At 44.4% G+C, this 18,127-nt stretch overlaps 1 long non-coding RNA gene and 1 pseudogene across 1 annotated transcript in view; one reads left to right on the forward strand and one right to left on the reverse strand.

Annotated features, from left to right (window-relative positions):
* The window catches only part of LOC147004244 (uncharacterized), a 45,689-nt gene that overhangs the window by 26,417 nt on the left and 1,145 nt on the right, over positions 1-18,127 (reverse strand). The gene's annotated exons all lie outside the window — the stretch shown is intronic.
* LOC110293374 (large ribosomal subunit protein uL6-like) lies at positions 12,268-18,086 on the forward strand (annotated as a pseudogene).

The following is an 18,127-nucleotide window of genomic DNA, read 5'->3' on the forward strand; positions in this document are numbered from 1 at the left end:
GCCTTAGTCCATGGTGATCTAATAGGATGCATGGGACAATTTCAATATTTTTGTATCTGTTGAGTCCTGTTTTGTGCCCAATTACGTGGTCAATTTTGGAGAAGGTACCATGAGGTGCTGAGAAGAAGGTATATCCTTTTGTTTTAGGGTAAAATGTTCTGTAGATATCTGCCAGATCCATTTGATCCATAACTTCTGTTAGATTCACTGTGTCCCTGTTTAGTTTCTGTTTCCATGATCTGTCCATTGGTGAAAGTGGTGTGTTGAAGTCTCCCACTATTATTGTATGAGGTGCAATGTGTGCTTTGAGATTTACTAAAGTTTCTTTAATGAATGAGGCTGCCTTTGTATTTGGAGCATAGATATTCAGGATTGATAGTTCCTCTTGGAGGATTTTACCTTTGATGAGTATGAAGTGCCCCTCCCTGTCTTTTTTGATGACTTTGGGTTGGAAGTCAATCTTATCAGATATTAGAATGGCTACTCCAGCTTGTTTCTTCATACCATTTGCTTGGAAAAATTGTTTTCCAGCCTTTCATTCTGAGGTAGTGTCTATCTTTTTCTCTGAGATGAGTTTCCTGTAAGCAGCAAAATGTTGGGTCTTGTTTGTGTAGCCAGTTTGTTAGTCTATGTCTTTTTATCAGGGAGTTGAGTCCATTGATATTAAGAGATATTAAGGAAGAGTAATTGTTGTTTCCTGTTATTTTTGTTGTTAAAGTTGGCATTCTGTTCTTGTGGCTGTCTTCTTTTAGGTTTGTTGAGGGATTACCTTCTTGTTGTTTCTATGGCATGGTTCCTGTCCTTGTATTGGTTTTTTTTCTGTTATTATCCTTTGAAGGGCTGGATTCGTGGAGAGATAATGTGTGAATTTGGTTTTGTCGTGGAATACTTTGGTTTCTCCATCTATGTTAATTGAGAGTTTGGCTGGGTATAGTAGCCTGGGCTGGAATTTGTGTTCTTTTAGTGTCTGTATAACATCCGTCCAGGATCTTCTGGCTTTCATAGTCTCTGGTGAAAAATCTGGTGTAATTCTGATAGGCTTGCCTTTATATGTTACTTGGCCTTTTTCTCTTACTGCTTTTAGTATTCTATCTTTATTTAGTGCATTTGTTGTTCTGATTATTATGTGTCTGGAGTTATTTCGTTTCTGGTCCAGTCTATTTGGAGTTCTGTAGGCTTCTTGTATGTTCATGGGCATCTCTTTCTTTAGATTTGGGAAGTTTTCTTCTATAATTTTGTTGAAGATGTTTGCTGGTCCTTTGAGTTGAAAATCTTCATTCTCATCCACTCCTATTTTCCGTAGGTTTGGTCTTCTCATTGTGTCCTGTATTTCTTGGATGTTTTGAGTTAGGATCTTTTTGCATTTTACATTTTCCTTGATTGTTGTGCCGATGTTCTCTATGGAATCTTCTGCACCTGAGATTCTCTCTTCCATCTCTTGTATTCTGTTGCTGATGCTGGTATCTATGGTTCCAGATTTCTTTCCTAGGGTTTCTATCTCCAGTGTTGCCTCATTTTGGGTTTTCTTTATTGTGTCTACTTCCCTTTTTAGGTCTAGTATGATTTTGTTCATTTCCATCATCTGATTGGATGTGTTTTCCTGTTTCTCTTTAAGGACTTCTATCAGTTTGGTTGTGTTTTCCTGTTTTTCTTTAAGGACTTGTAACTCTTTAGCCATGTTCTCCTGTAGTTCTTTAAAGTCCTTCTTGATGTCCTCTACCATCATCATGAGATATGCTTTTAAATCCAGGTCTAGCTTTTCAGGTGTGTTGGGGTGCCCTGGACTGGGCGAAGTGGGAGTGCTGGGTCCTGATGATGGTGAGTGGTCTTGGTTTCTGTTAGTAAGATTCTTACGTTTACCTCTCGCCATCTGGTAATCTCTGGAGTTGTTATAGTTGTCTCTGTTCAGAGGTTGTTCTTCTGGTGATTCTGAGTATCGTCTGTCAGCAGACCTGGGAGACAGGCTCTCTCCTCTGAGTTTCAGTGGTTAGAGCACTCCCTGCTGACAAGCTTTCTTCTTAAAGGGAAGGTGTACAGATATCTGGCGTTTGGACCTCCTCCTGGCCGAAGAAGTAGGCCGAAAACAGGACCTTTCCCAGATGCTGTGTTGCTTTGGCAGGTCACAGAAGCTGTCAGCTTCTGTGGTGCACACTCTCAGCTGTGCAGACTAAGTTCCTAAGTTCAGTGGAGGCCTGGATCCAAGATGTGCTCCCTGCTCCTGAGGCAGAGGGCTCCTGTGCAGGGCAGACCACTATCTTCCAGCTCGGAGGGTGCCGGATGTCTGCGGCCCCAAAAGGGTGCTGCCTCAGCGGCTCTGTGGCTCCCGCCTGTCCCAGAAGCTGTCTGCCTCTGTGGTCCTCACTCTCACCTGTGCAGACTAAGTTCGGTGGAGTCCCGGAGCCAAGATGGCACTCCCTGCAGGGCAGACCTCTGTCCTCAGGCTGGGAGGGTGCTGGATGTCTGCGGCCCCAAAAGAGTGCTGCCTCAGCGGCTCTGTGACTCCCGCCTGTCCCAGAAGCTGTATGCCTCTGTGGTCCTCACTCTCACCTGTGCAGACTAAGTTCGGCCGAGTCCCGGAGCCAAGATCAGGAATCTTTTTAAAAATATATATTTTAAAATTTTTATTTATTTAAGACATGAATGCTCTGATGCATATACATCCGCCTGCCTGAAGAGGGCATCAGATCCCATGTGGTTGCTGGGACTTGAACTCAAAATTGAACTCAGGACCTCTGGAAGAGCAGCCAGTGCTCTTAACAGATGAGCCATCTCACCAGCCCCTTAAAAATATAAATTAACTCTGTGTGTGTGTGTGTGTGTGTGTGTGTGTGTGTGTGTACCACTGCCTACACCTGAAGTTCAGAGAACAACTTATAAGAGTCATTTTTCAGGGCTGGTGAGATGGCTCAGTGGGTAAGAGCACCGACTGCTCTTCCGAAGGTCCAGAGTTCAAATCCCAGCAACCACATGGTGGCTCACAACCATCCGTAACGAGATCTGGCGCCCTCTTCTGGAGTGTCTGAAGACAGCTACAGTGTACTTACATATAATAAGTAAATAAATCTTTAAAAAAAAAAAAAAGAGTCATTTTTCTTCTACCATGAGGGTCCCCAGGACCAACCTCAGGTTATCAGGCTTGCCTACAAGTACCTATATCCACTCAGCCATCTTGCAGGCAAATCACTCATAAACATAAAAACAAATCTTTAAAATAGAAACCTCATCTTCTTTGTATAACCTTTGCTTTCTGCTTTGAGATGAGACCTGTCTCACATTCTGTAGGTTTGGCTGGCCTGGTAGACCACGTTGTCTATACCAATTTGGGCTTTGCCTACTCTAACTCATGACTAATTTTATAGCTTATCTTTCAAAAAGATATTCTTATTTTTTACTTTCCAGGAGGCAAAGGTTCATAGGCAGCTGTGGTGGTGCATGCTTATAATCCCAGCACTTGGAAGGTAGGAGCAGGAGCTAGAGTAGGCTTGAGGCTTGGGTTATGTGAGACCGACTCAAAATAAAAGCTGATTAGGGAGCTGGAGAAGAGGTCCCGTGGCTGAGCATACAAACTGCTCTTGCAGAAGATCTGAGTTCAGATCCCAGCAACCGCATTGGGCAGTTTACAACTGCCTGTAACTCCAATTCCAGAGGAACTAGATGCCTGTCCTCTGTGAACACTGGAAGTCATAGGCACACATGTATGTACATGCATGTGCATGCGTGCACACACATACACGCACATAAGCACAATAAAAATAATCATAAATTTAAAAAGTCCAAACAAATAAAATAAACAACAGCAAAGATGTCTACAACCATAGCAGGATGTTGGTCCACAGTTGTTACAAGGGTTAAGGCAAATCACAGAGGCGAAGAGGAAAAAATCCTATGTGTGCGAGAGTGCATGAGTAATGCCTTCCTGTGACAGAGTATTGCCAGCTGCCATAGCTGGAAATCAATGCATAGCTGGAGATGCTGGCGGAACACTCCAGTCTTTAGAGGACACTCTACCCTGCCCATAGAAGTACTAGATATTTGTAGTGATAGTGCCGAGCGATAGAGAGATGCTGACTGACGTGACGAGAGCAAAGCATTTAAATGTTACTGTGAGTTATAACTGTTTGAAAACTAATGTCAGGGGCTGGAGAGACCATTCCATGACTAAGATCGCTTGTTCTTGCGGAGGACCAGGGTTCGAGGACCAGGGTTCTAATCCCAGTTCCCATAGAGCTGCTCACAATTGTCTGTAACTTTAGTTTTAACATCCTCTTCTGACCTCTGAAGGCATGTAGTACACAGATATACTTGCAAGCAAAACACTCATACATAAACTATGTCTTCTAAAAAAAAAAAAGGGGGGGCTAAGGTCAGTCCAGTGAGATGGCTCAGTGAGGTTAGGCCAGTGAGATGGCTCAGTGAATGCTAAGCTGGACAACCCGGTTCAATCCTCAGGACACACAATGGAAGGAGGGAACTGCCTGGCAAAGGCTGGCCTCTCACTTCCACATACAAATTATGGCCTGCGTGTATATGAGTGCAAACACACACAATAAATAAAATGTAATGAAAAATTGTAAAGCTAATGTGGGGCCAGCCGGAGAGAGGACTCAGCGGCTAAGGGCACGTACTGCTCTTCCAGAGGACCTAGCTTGGTTTCCAGCACCTACACGGCTATGCACAACTGTCTGTAACTGCAGTTTCAGGATCAGACACCCTCTTTCAGCCTCTGTGGGCACCAGGCATCTATACATATGCATGTAGACAAAATATTTGTATACATAAAGTAAACACAAATAGTTCTTAAAAAAGAAGCTAATATAATTTTCAGACAACATAATGATATATGAAAGATGAATAAAGGGCTGGATATAGCTAAGTGACAGAATACTTGATTATAATGTACAAGGTACAGAGTTTAATTGCAATACACCCCGCTACTCATACACACACACAAAACTCCAAATTACCAAAATGAATGTAGTAAAGATAATAAGTATGTTTAATGAAATTGCAAGATACCAAATTAGTACATAAACCCCCCCCCACCTCCGGAGTAGGTGTGACTCCAGGTACAAACTACTGCGCCCCACTTGTCTGGCATATTTAAAAAACTTAAACATACACTGAACTTAACAATTCAACTTCTGGATAACCCCCTGAGATTAAAAAACAAACTATGTTCACATAACAGGCTTGCATTAAAATACTTGCAGCAGTTTTACTCATTATGACCCACACTTGAGAAGGGAAGGGATCTCCACCCACTGTCAAGCTGACAAAATATTGTATAGCACTGAGTAGGATATCACCACAATACAGCCTTGTAAGGAACGGAAAGAACCAGTGCCTAGTTGTGTGGCAGCTAGGGCACGTGCCACACAGCCTGGGGATCAGAGTTCAACCCCTGGAGCCCACATGGCGTCAGGAGAGAACTGACCCTGTGGGTTGTCCTTTGTCCTTTGACCTTCACATGCACACCACGACAGGCACACACATCTCTCTCTCTCTCACTCTCTCTCTCCCTCCCTCTCCCCCCCCCACACACAGTCCTAAATGTCAAAATAAAAAGGGAAAGAATCAGACACAAAAGACCATGTACTTTATGAATCCATTTCTATAACAATTTTAAATTCTAGGTAGGATGGGCTAACCTGTAGAGACAGTCAGCTCAGGGGTTGCCTGTGACTGGGGTGGGAGCAAAGATGGAAACAGAAAAGCAAGAGGGAGTCTTTCTGCTGTTGTTATAAAGCTGAACTGTAGTGTTAGCTGCATATTTAGATACTTGCTGAAAGTCAAGGTTCCAGTTAAAACGGGTAGGTTGTTGCGGTCTCTAAGTCAAACTTCAGCCTGGTGTATGGCTCGGTCGTAGAGTGTGTGCTTAGCATGTGCAAGGCCCTGGGTTCCATCCCCAGCAAAGATGTCTGAAAGCAAAACCGACAGCTCTTGTGTCTGTGGAGTATCTGTCTCTGACCACACCTCCTGCAAAAGCTCTCCTTTCATACTCTTGGAAAACCCCGGAGGAGTGTTAGAGTGGGTGGGCTAGCAAGAAGCTCTAACCTGGGGGAAGGTGTCTTATTATCTCATCAGAGAAAATATGGGCAGGAGCTCATTTAGAAAACCACCTATAGACAAAATACTCACAGGAGGAAATACGGAGACAAAGTATGGAGTAGAGACTGAAGGAAAAGCCATCCAGAGACTGCCCCACCTGGGGATCCATCCCATATACAGCCACCAAACCCAGACGCTATTGTGGATGCTGGGAAGTGCTTGCTGACAGAAGCCTGATATGGCTGTCTCCTGAGAGGTTCTGCCAGAGCCTGACAAATACAGAGGGACTGAGCTTGAGGGTCCCTGATAGAGGAGATGGAGAAGGGACTGAAGGAGCTGAGGGGGTTTGCAGCCCCATGGAGGGAGCAACAGTGCCAACAGGCCAGACACCCCCTCCCCAGGAGCTCCCAGGGACTGGACCACCACCAAAGAACATACATGGGGGGACCCATGGTCCTGGTCACATATGTGACAGAGGATGGCCTTGTTGGACATCAGTGGGAAGAGAGGCCTGAGGGCCTGAGGGTGTTCAATGCCCCAGTGTAGAGGAAGGCCAGTGTGGGAGTATGGGAGTGGGTGGGTGAGGGAGCACCTCATAGAGGCAGGGGGAAGGGGGGATGAGATAGAGGGTTTCTGAAGGGAAGAACTGGAAAGGGGGAAACATTTGTAATGTAATTAAAGAAAATATCCAAAAAAAGAAAGAAAAAAAGAAAAAGAAAAAGAAAAAGAAAAAGAAAAAGAAAAAAGAAAGCCACCTATAAAGTGCTAAAGTCCTTAAATGTATGACCTAGGCATTCTTCACCCTCTTTCTCTCCTCCTCCTCTTCCTCTTCTTCCCCACCCTCCACCTTCCCTATCTCTTTCACTCCCTTCCTCTTCCCCTTATTTCTCTTCGTCTCATATAATCTAGGCTGTCCTCAAACTCACTATATATTATCCAAGGATGACCTTGAAATTCTTACCTCCCTGCCCCCGTCTCCTGAGTGCTGGGATTACAGGCTTGTACCCCCCACACTCAGTTTATGAAGTGCTGGAGATGGGACTCAGAGCCTTATCATGGAGGCAGTCACTCCATCCACTGAGCTACATTCCCAGGACATTCGTCACTCTCTTATCAAATAGTCTGTGGTCTTTACTATGGTAAGTGTGGCAGCTACAAAACAATGAACACTACTGACCAGGACCTTGTATTTTGGAGCTTCTAATTTTTTTTTAAGATTTATTTATTTGTATGTGCATTTATGGTTTGCCTGCATGTATGTCTGTGGGAGGGTGCCAGATCCTCTGGAGCTGGAATTACAGACAGTTGTGAGCTACCATATGGATGCTGGGAATCAAACCTGGGTCCTCTGGATCAGTGAGTGCTTTTAAATGCTGAGCTATCTCTCCAGCCCTGGAGCTTCTATTCTTGAAGTATGAAGCCAGCTACAGATGGATGGATAAATGGTTGGGTGGATGGATCAACAGAGGAATGAATAGTTGAATCAGTGGCTGGATTGATGGATAGAGAAACAGGTAGATAGGTGTGTAGGTGAACACATAAATAGATAGATAGATAGATAGATAGATAGATAGATAGATAGATAGATAGATTGCTATATGATAGATAGATAGATAGATAGATAGATGGATTAGATAGGTAAAACAAAGTACTAAGAAATTAAATTCTCTGTAGACTTAAAAGAGTGACAACACACACACACACACACTCAGACACACATATGGACACAAGCACTCTAGGACTACATAAAGAAACTTTGTCTCAAAACAAGACAAAACAAAAGGAGAGTGACCGCAATGAATGACTAAACCACAAGAGGGAGCCAGTCATGCAAAGACCAGAGGGAGGAGCTTTTTAGATTTTTTTTTTTAACTGTCCTGAGCCCTTGAAATCCTCCTCCATTCATTCCCTCTTCCCTCTTCACAACACTTAGATTTTCAGGAACAATAGAACTTTGTTAGCCATTTTAATCCAGCTCTTCATTTTACTATTCTTACACCTTTTGCAGCTGGTTGTAGCTGGCAAACACACACATATAAGCACATACACACAGAGAGACACACACACACAGAGACGCAGGAACACAGACATGTCACACATGCACACACACATGCACGCACACACAGTGAGCTCACTTTAACCACGCAGCTGTCAGGTTTCCCAGCTGACACAATGTATTTCTCAATGAGTTTCCGTTCTCTCTTCTCCCCATCCACGCCTCAGCTGCTGACCTCACCACTTTCCTCTTCTGCTGTAAGCCCATACTCCCAGTGTTCTCAAGGTGGAGCTAGAAGTACCCTGTCCAAACAAACAGACACTGAGACTCAGTCTTTCCATGTCTAGGCTCCATATGTGTTCGCCCACTTCAGTCCCGCCCCAGAACACCAAGAATCTTAGTCTCCATCCACCATGAAAACTCAAAACCCCAAACCAGCAAGTCCTGCCTCTCTGTCCCCAAGGCTCCCTCTATCAGATCATTTCCCTCAGTGTAATGACACTGCTGTCACTCCAGCCACTTAAAACCAAACAAGTGTCACCTCTGGCTCTCCTCCCCGCTCTGATTACATCTTATTTCCCTGTAATCAGTCCAGCCAACCAGGTGTCTGAGTTACCTCTTCTAATTTCTCTTTTGTTCTCTCTGGAGTTCTTCCCTCACTCGACCTTGTGACTTGGGAGCTGGAATAAGGAGACCCAGTCTCAAGGGGGGGAAAAAATCCGATTCAGATGATCACGTGACACCATTGGCTGAGACTGGCTGTTTAACCACCCCCTCCCTACCAACAAAGCAAAACCTTCCAGTCAAGAAAAAGTAATGAAGCAATTTGAAGTTAGGGTATAGGTGTCAGAGGGCCTGAAATGAGAGCAACATTACCTGTACTATAAGAATGAGTGAGTTCACCTCCACCCCTCCTCCCTTCCATCTCTTCATCCCTCCATCCCTCTATCCCTCCATCTCTCCATCCCTCCATCATTTTCCCTTTTCAATCCTGAGTCTACCATCTCCCAGCATGTCTACGCAGGCTGTCTGAATGGGTATCAGGCAGACCTGTTCATCCTTTAGGAAAAAGGCCAGTGTGATGCATAGGGGTCTTCATTTAATATGTTCTTAACTCTGACATTAATGAAACCATAAATCACTTCGCCCTAACTAGGAATCGGAGTCGGAGGAAGAGACATTGCCAAACAAAATCCACTTATTGTAAAATGAACATCGTTGCCCACTTGTGGTCATTTAAACATATTTATAAAATTGTATTTATATTTACTAATTTGTGAGTATATGTTATATGGCAGTATTCATTTGGGTGTGTGCACATATGTGCACACCCTTGGAGGCCAGAGGTTGACAGTGGGTATCCCTGGGCACTGTCATTTTTTTTTTTTGAGGCAATGTTGCTTACTGAACCGGGAGCTCATTCATTCACACACACACACACACACACCACCCATGCTCTGGGTCACAAACTCACATTCATACCTGCGTGATTGGCATTTTACATGGGTGCCAGGATGTGAACTTAGGTTTTCCTGTTTTTTGAGACAAACCTCAGCCATCTCCACAGCCCTGCTTGTGATTATTCTGTAGTTATTCTGTTTCATAAATAGCCCAGCCTGCAATTACATAGCCTGGCCTCAGGGGGCCTTTGAAATCCTGGCTATAGCTCTTGTTGCCTTCTTTCTGTGAGGACTCCAGTGACTCGGGAAGTGAGGTAACTGTAGAGGCACCCACAGGCAAGGTGCATGCTATTAGAGAGAACAGATGAGGTAAATGTTGACAGCTGTACCATTCAGGTTAGTAGAAGAAATCTCACGGGACAATACGGATCAGTGTTTAGTAAGCACACACTATGGCCTGTGTATTGTGGTATTTGGTGGGTTGACCAATTTATGCATATGTTATATGCATGCCTGTGCACATGCATGTACACCTATGTGTGCACATGTGGAGACCCGAGAAGGACATTGGGTTTCCATTAACACTGTCTACCTTAGCTCCTTGAGTCTCTCCACGAACCTGCAGCTACACTTTCTTATATTTTATACTTTTGTTGATTTGAAATCAGTAAAACCTCGAAAGCCACACACATGTCTTAGTCTGCTTTGTGTTGCTGGGATAAGGACCTCCACCAAAAGCAACCTGGGAAAGAGCCTATTTGACTTACATATGCTCAGCCACAGTCCACTGAGGGAAAGCTAGAGGCAAGAGGCCATGGAAGAGTGCTACTTATTGGCGTGCTTCCCCTGGCTTGCTTAGTTTGCTCTCTTGGATGTCTTGGAATGACCTACCCAGGCTTGGCACTGTGCACAGCAGGTTTGGCCCTCCCACGCTAATCATTAATCTAGAAAAATGCCCCACAGGGTTGCCTACAAGTCCGTCTTGCGGAGGCATTTTCTCAATGGAAGTTCTTTCTTTTTAGATGACTCTAACCTGTGTCAAGTTGACAAACCAACGTAACATACAAAAGTAAACAGATGGGTGGGGCATGTTATACCTAAGGAAGCACTTGAAACTTAAAGCTCACATTTTACAACACTCAGGACTCTAGAATGGTGCCCCGCAGGCTCCTCCATCGTGAAGATGAGAAGGATCTGAACCGTGGAATGGTTTCTGTCGTCTTTTGAGTAGGCAACACTGTTCTTTTCTGTTATCGGAAAACAACCATGAATTCTGGCACCAATAATGCTCCAGTGTGACTTTACAGGTGGTCCCACACCACAAGAAGAGCAGCCACAATGCCATTCAAAACTGTCATGCCACAGTCCATGTGGGACTAACATCCGGTCAGTTTGCTAACAATCCAGTACCTACATCATCTTCATTTGTCAAATATTTATCATGCAAGTATTCGACAACCAGATAGGTGGCAATGAGCAGGGAGCAAGGAGGACGGCAGACAGGAGGAGGAAATAGAGAGCACCTGGACAGGCCTCTGCTGAGCCATGGCTTGACTGGCTGCAGCAGATGGGAAGACGCCATTGTACATATTGGGCAGGACTTGTGACTGGTCCCCATCCAACCGGAATAGAGTCCTCTCTAGGTGGGGACTAAGTCCCAGTGCAGAACCTTCCCTGCAAGTCATAAGCCACTTGGTTCCATCTCTTCTCTCTACCAACTGTGCTGCCTTCCTGCCTTCCTGTAGTTGGAATAAATACATGGATGGAGTCAAAGGGCTGGGGTAGCAAGGCATTGATCCTCACCCCAATAAGATCTCCGAGTTTCTAACTTTTAGAAAAGTGAAATAAATAAGAAAATACCAGCCAAGCCCAATGGATCTTGTCTCTAGTCCCATGAAGTGGGAAGAGAGAGAGAGGAGAGTTCAAAGTCAACTTTGGGTACAAATTTGAGCTCAGTGGTCTCAATTAGGTATGACTGGCAGCATATCCAAGTTCAGTTCTCATGTCTGGCTGCAAGACTCCAGCTCCAGAGGCTCTGATACCTCTGACCTCCAAGGGCACTTACACTCTCACACACATGTGTACACACTCACAAAATTTGAAAAAAAAAATCTTTAAAAGGGTGAGTATAATCAAAATAGGTTGTATGAATGAAAATGAAACGAGACCCATCGTTCATAATTAATATGTAATAATACAACAATTTTTAAACTAGAAAATATCAAAGTAAATTGTACGTACTCATTATAAGACACAGTTTGTCAGACTTTGGTTTCAGTTGTGATGAGGTATTCCCTGGATCAAAAATGAAACAATAAAAGCCAATTGTGCAATGATGTTACAATGACCATGACTGGGGAACACACTGTTCACAGAGAGCAGACTGGGGATGTGGCTCAGGAGTAGATGAGTCTCTATTATGCTGAAAGTTCTGGGCTTGAGTCCCCAGCATAAAGCCTTGGGGGCAAGGAAGGAGAGGGGAGGGAGAGGGGGAGGGGGGGGAGAGATCAGAGCATGCTTGGAAACTTCCATCTCCATTGTCCCTTGGCATTTGAAGAAGCAAGGCGAATGCCAGGCCCTGTAGGGAGGGACTATCACTATCGATGCCAGGAAGAACTTGAAATTTGCCTGTAAATTAAATTGCCACGCTAGTGCCATACATTTTCCAAACCACCTTCCCAGACTAGATTCCACTCGAGCTTCTTGCGCATTGCAGCATGAAAAGAGAAGAAGTAGCCTCAGTGGCAGGTTTCAGAGGCGCCTTGTCCAAGTTTTAATGACAAGAAAACAATAAAACCGGGATATCTTTTTTTTTTAATTGTTATGCTCTTTGCCTCATCTACTGTGAGAACGAAGACCTTTCTCAGCACTCAGACTGCCAACATTCCAGAAAATTCCGCATCACTCCGAAGGGGTGCACAGTATTGTGAAGGGCCCCTGGGGAACTCTGCGGAGGGACTTCAATCACATCAATGTAGAGCCGAGTCTCCTTGGAAAGACAAAGAAGAGGCTCCGGATTGACAAATGGTGGGGTAACAGAAAGGAACTGGCCACGGTCAGAACCATCTGCAGTTACGTTCAGAACAAGATCAAGGAGGTTACACTGGGCTTCTGGTAAGATGAGGGCTGTGGCACCAGGCGGTGGTGGCCCACGCCTTTAATCCCAGCACTTGGGAGGCAGAGACAGGCGAATTTCAGAGTTCGAGGCCAGTCCGGTCTACAAAGTGAGTTCCAGGATAGCCAGGACTATACAGAGAAACCCTGTCTCGAAAAACCAAAAAAAAAAAAAAAGATGAGGTTTGTGTATGCTCCCTTCCCCATCAACAGTGTTGTTCAGGAAAATGGGTCTTTAGTTGAAATCTGAAATTTCTTGGGTGGAAAATCCATCTGCAGGGTTCGGATGAGGACAGGTGCTGCTTGTTCTGTGTCTCAAGCCCAGAAGGGTGAGTTAATCCTTGAAGGAAATGATGCTGAACTTGTTTCAAATTCAGCTGCTCTGATTCAGCAAGCCACAACAGTTAAAAACAAGGATCTCAGGAAGTTTTTGGATGACATCTATGTGTCTGGGAAGGGAAGGGAAGGGAACGGTGCAGCAGGTTGGCAGGTAAGACCTAAGGTACCCAGCTCAGAAATGAGATCCTGGTTACCAGTGCAATGGGGGCTCTTTGGGGACAATAAAAGACTTACATATTGAAGGAAATTATTGTTATTTTTATTATTTGTAATTTTGTGTATCAGTGTTATGTCAGCATGTGTGCAGTGCCTATGGAGGCCAAAAGAGGGAGTCAGACCCCCTAGGCCTGGAGTTAATGATAGCTGTCATGATCTCTATAGCCCCAGGGTTGCCTTTTTGGAGTCTCTTCATCATAGTAGGTTTGGGGAGAATCGGGGTTCAGAGGACAAGAACTGAAGAGACCAGAACACATCTTCAATAGCCCAGCCTTGGGTGCTGAAAGTAACTTACATGGTTCGTGATGCTGCCCACCTGAGATGGCATTCTAGTGCTATAATAAACATCAGACCCAAAAGCAACTTGGTAGATAACAGGGTATCTTTTATCTTACATTCTGTCTGGAGGGGAACCTAAGGCAGGAACTGAAGCAGAGGCCATGGAGGAGTGCTGCGTTCTGGCTTGTTCCTCAGGGACGGCTCGCTTTGCTTTCTTGTACAGGTCAGGGCCACTTCCCCAGGATGGCTCACACCGCTCACAGTGGTCTTGGCCCTCCCACATCAACTATTAATACAGAAACTGGCCCACAGGTTTGCCTATCTGGGGAGTCTTCTCAATTGAGGTTCCCTTTTCTCAGCTGATCAGTGTTTGTGTCATGTTGAAGACAACAAAAACAAACAAACAAACAAAGCAAAACCAAACACAGCGCCGACAAAAACTTAACACAATCCCTATATAAGCAAGATATAGGCTAGTATGATTTAAGATATAGAGATTAAACTACCTTCTCAAGGGTAATTTCTGTCTTAAGGAATAAAAGCCGTAGGGAGAAAAAAACCCACAAATATAGATACATAAAGTTTTTCTTGCTTGAAACCTGTGCCACTCACACACTTCAATTTAGACTCACTCACTTCCTCAGCTAGGGTCTCATGTAACCCTGTAAACTGGTCTCAAGCTCATTTTGTAAGAGAGACTAACCTTCAACTCCTGAGTCTCTTGCTCCAGTGCTCCACCCCCACCCCCAAATACTGGAACTACAGGTGTGGGCTACCACCAGCCAATCACATACTTCTTGAGGAAGTTGAACCAATATGTGTATTATTAACTTGCTAGATTTCCCAATAGACGAAGCCTAGTGTCTTATCCATTACTGAATTCCTCATGGTGGATAATGAATAAACACTTGTTTAATAAAGTACAACTGGGGCGTGAGTACTTCCAGAGCAAAGTCCTTATCTTCATCGTGCATGTTTCTTAGCACCTGACTCAGGGCTGGGAACAAGTTCCTTAGAAAATGATTCTTGATTAAAGTGTTTTAATTAATTAACAACTAGAAGGGCTTCCTATTAACTCCGTTTCTCCAAGAGCTCGTCAAAGATACAACTGGGATGCTTCTCACAGGGTGAAAGGAACCTGCTGAGAAACTGCTTTTTTTTTAACCACAGAAGCACGCCAATTCGACTGAGTTTCTTCGTTGGTGTGAGAAGGCAGCTTTTCACTCTTCAGAGAGGGAAACTCTTGGCCTATGTTCTGACTGGGCTTTGCTACAGTGTGGATGGTGATGGATGGTGATAGTTCTAAGCTCTTAATCACATCTTAGGTCGATACCACAAAGCAGCAGGCAGTGCTCTGCTGTTCCTTTTGTCCGGCCCACCTGTTTGTCTGGCCGTTTATACATCTTTTCAAGGTTACAATTTGAAGGTCTTGAGTTCGGAACCTATTCTGGATTATTTTATGTCACAGAACCTTTCACTAATAGGAACGGGATTGAATTTCCTTGGTTCGCTTCATTTTCTACTGCAATATAGCCCCGGGTAGCCTGGAACTTGAGCTCCTCCTGCCTCTGCCTTTCCAAGTGCTGGGATTATAGCAGGAGCTACTCCCGGGACAGCCACTCTCCAGTGAACATGTTGTTCCAAATATCACGCTTAGTGTTTTCTATGTCTTTTCACTAAACTTTAATCCTAAGGTGTTATGCTCATCATATGGGTAAAGAAGTGAAAAGCAGCCGGGCGTGGTGGCGCACGCCTTTAATCCCAGCGCTTGGGAGGCAGAGGCGGGCGGATTTCTGAGTTCAAGGTCAGCCTGGTCTACAAAGTGAGTTCCAGGACAGCCAGGGCTATACAGAGAAACCCTGTCTCGAAAAACCAAAAAAAAAAAAAAAAAAAAAAAAAAAAAAAAAAAAAGAAAGAAAGAAAGAAAGAAAAAGAAAAAGAAAAAGAAAGAAAAGAAAGAAAGAAAGAGAAAGAAATGAAAAGCACAACTGAGAAGTAGTTTGCTTAAGTAGACACTGTTAGGATCATCAGAACTAAGCTCAGCACTGACTTGTGGTGCTTTGAAAGAGAAATGTCCTCCATGCTCTCAGACATTTGACCGCCTGATCTCCTGCTGGTGGTGCTGTTTGGGGAGGTTCTGGTAGGGCAGCCATGCTGAAGGAAGTATGTCACTGGAGGCAAGCTCTGAGATTAGAAGCCACCTACCTCATCCGGTTTGCTCTCTCTGCTTGGAGCTTGCTGTCAAGGATGTGAGCTGTCAGCTTCCTGCATCTGCTGCCATATCTGCTTATTGCTATGCCTCCCCACCAGGTTGCAGTCATGTCTCTCTGGACCCGCAACCCCCCCTTCCTTCTATAGGTTGCCTTGGGGATGGTATTTTATTACAGCAACATAAAAGTAACTAACACACGACAGCAAAAACCATGCCCTCACTAGGACATGGGTTTTATTTATAGGGATTATCATTTTTTAAGATATGTATTTCTCAGGTATAAATTTGACAACTAGCGGAAGATTATTGGGACTCCTGAATGCATTTAATCAGCAGCTATGTAGTAATCTTGAAGACCAAAATTTGACCTTCAAAACGATGTGTGAGTGCTCATGTATTGATGGCAAGAGACGTGGGTGTTTTTCCTATAATTACACTCTTGGAGTTCTCATCAATTTCTTTTTCTCTTCAGCTTTACAGTTAAAGGAACAGATGATTTAGTTACATAATTAGGCTTCTTCCCACCTCAATGAAAGCTTATGGTGTTATAGCTAAGTTATGACCATTCTTGTGGTTATCGAGAGTAGCACATGGGGCCTCTAGCTATTATCTGTCCTATTCATAGATACAGATATACGCAGCTATGCAACAGAATCTCCCAGGTCCATATATATATATATATATATGATCTTGACTTTAACAATACATAATGCTCCTTGGAGCTTTAAATAGAATTGGATGAACCATTTATTTTCCAATCGTTTGAATTGTAAATATGGACATGCATCTTTTCAACAGCCCTTTTTGGCCTGCTACTAGCACTGGGAGCTAATTCATAGGATCCCAGACCTAGAGGTTCTGAGTTAGGGTGCAGATCAGGGACATTGTTTCCCTAGCATACATTAGGCCCTGGGTTCAGTTCCTACTCCCCTCTAAGGAAAACATAGAACCTATGATTTGATTCCTAACTCAACAAGATTAACTTGCAGTTCAGACTTCAAGCATTTGTAGTCTAGTCCATGAAAGCAAAAGAGCAGGAGTCGGCATAACTAATTTATTTATTTGAATTTGAGAGAATTCAAAGAAGAGGAGCCAAATACAGAAAGAAAGAAAAAAGATGGGGGAAAGCAGTTAGTTTAAAAAGTTGAGAGAACAAAGTATGTTTTGCTTGGATGTGCAACCAAAGAAGCCTGCCAAGAATGGTCAGCAAAAGGTGTAAGAGCCATGAAACGACTTCTGTCCAACCTCTACCGGAAACACGCAAGGAATTTCCTAGGCTGGTCAGGATTGGATTGTGGGAAAGGTCTCCTTCAAGCCTCCCTTGGCTTTTATGGCAAGAAAACAGTGTTGACTACAGAGAGCTGTGGTTCTCAAAGCTTGTCCCCACTAGCGGAAAAGACAGTCATTGTCCCGAATCCCGACGTTGAAAGGCACCATGAAATAAATATTACGAAGACACAATGGCTCATGGAGGAGAGCTTTCAACTCTGCGAACAGGACAGAAACACTTCACAGCACACATGTTGCCTTGTTCAATGACAAGGATGCTCCCCAGAAGAGGAAAAGAAGCTGAGTTCACACACATATTTGAGTCAACACTCAAAATAGGTGCCGGAAGGAGGTCATGAACCCCCGCAGCAGTCCTGTGGGGTTAGCAGTTCTGAGTTATCCATCTTTAAGTTCTAGGCACAGGAATGTTACAAAACGGAACTACAGCTGCACAGTGCTAGGCTCTGTTTTACCCCCTCAGATGTCTCTCGGTCCAAACAAACTGGGGTCTAACACGGTATTTGGCCTAGAGCTACGCTGTGTCTCTCACCTGTAAGTGGTAGCGCCTTAGTCAACGCTAAGGTCCACTTCTCCTTTCAATCATAAGAGAGGCACGCAGAAGAGAAACAAAAGTGAAAGCTCTTGAAGGAACACACACTAGTAACGAAAGCACCAAACTCTGTCACTGAGACCTGGCAGATTTCCAGACTTTTATCCTTTCAGCAACCGTGAACTCTGGGCACCTATCACGTCCTGTGAATGTGAATTAACACGGTAGAACACGAATCGGCCCAAAGCTCTGCAGCAGTCTTCTCAACCCTTCCTAGCACTGAACCTTTTATTTAAATTTCTACCTCAATAAATCCAGCCACGATGCACGCCCTCGCCCGAACAAAACAAAACAAAACAAAACAAACAAAAAAGCCCGCAACGCCACAAACCATCCCTAAGCTGTGCGTCCAGCTTTAGGAAAAGAGAAAAGGAAGCAGAAAGAAAATCTGAACTGGTCTGATTCCGCCTGCCCTCGCCATGTGGTGGTCCTAAGGACCAGCCTCGGCGCGAACTGTTTTACAACTTAGAAAATGCAGCGGTCTTTCGATTCTGTCAATTGAATGGACCACTGGGCCACTGGAGCCAGGCGAGGGCAGGCAGCCGTGTACCCAGCAGAAGGATGGAGCACAAGGCCCGCACAACCAGGATCCGCGGACCCTGATGATGGGAGGATGCTCGGAGCACCCCAGCCTCCGGCTCCCC

This window comes from Mus caroli, unplaced genomic scaffold (genome assembly GCF_978045245.1).
Source record: "Mus caroli unplaced genomic scaffold, Mus_caroli_1 scaffold_6, whole genome shotgun sequence".
Classification (NCBI taxonomy): Eukaryota; Metazoa; Chordata; class Mammalia; order Rodentia; family Muridae; genus Mus; species Mus caroli.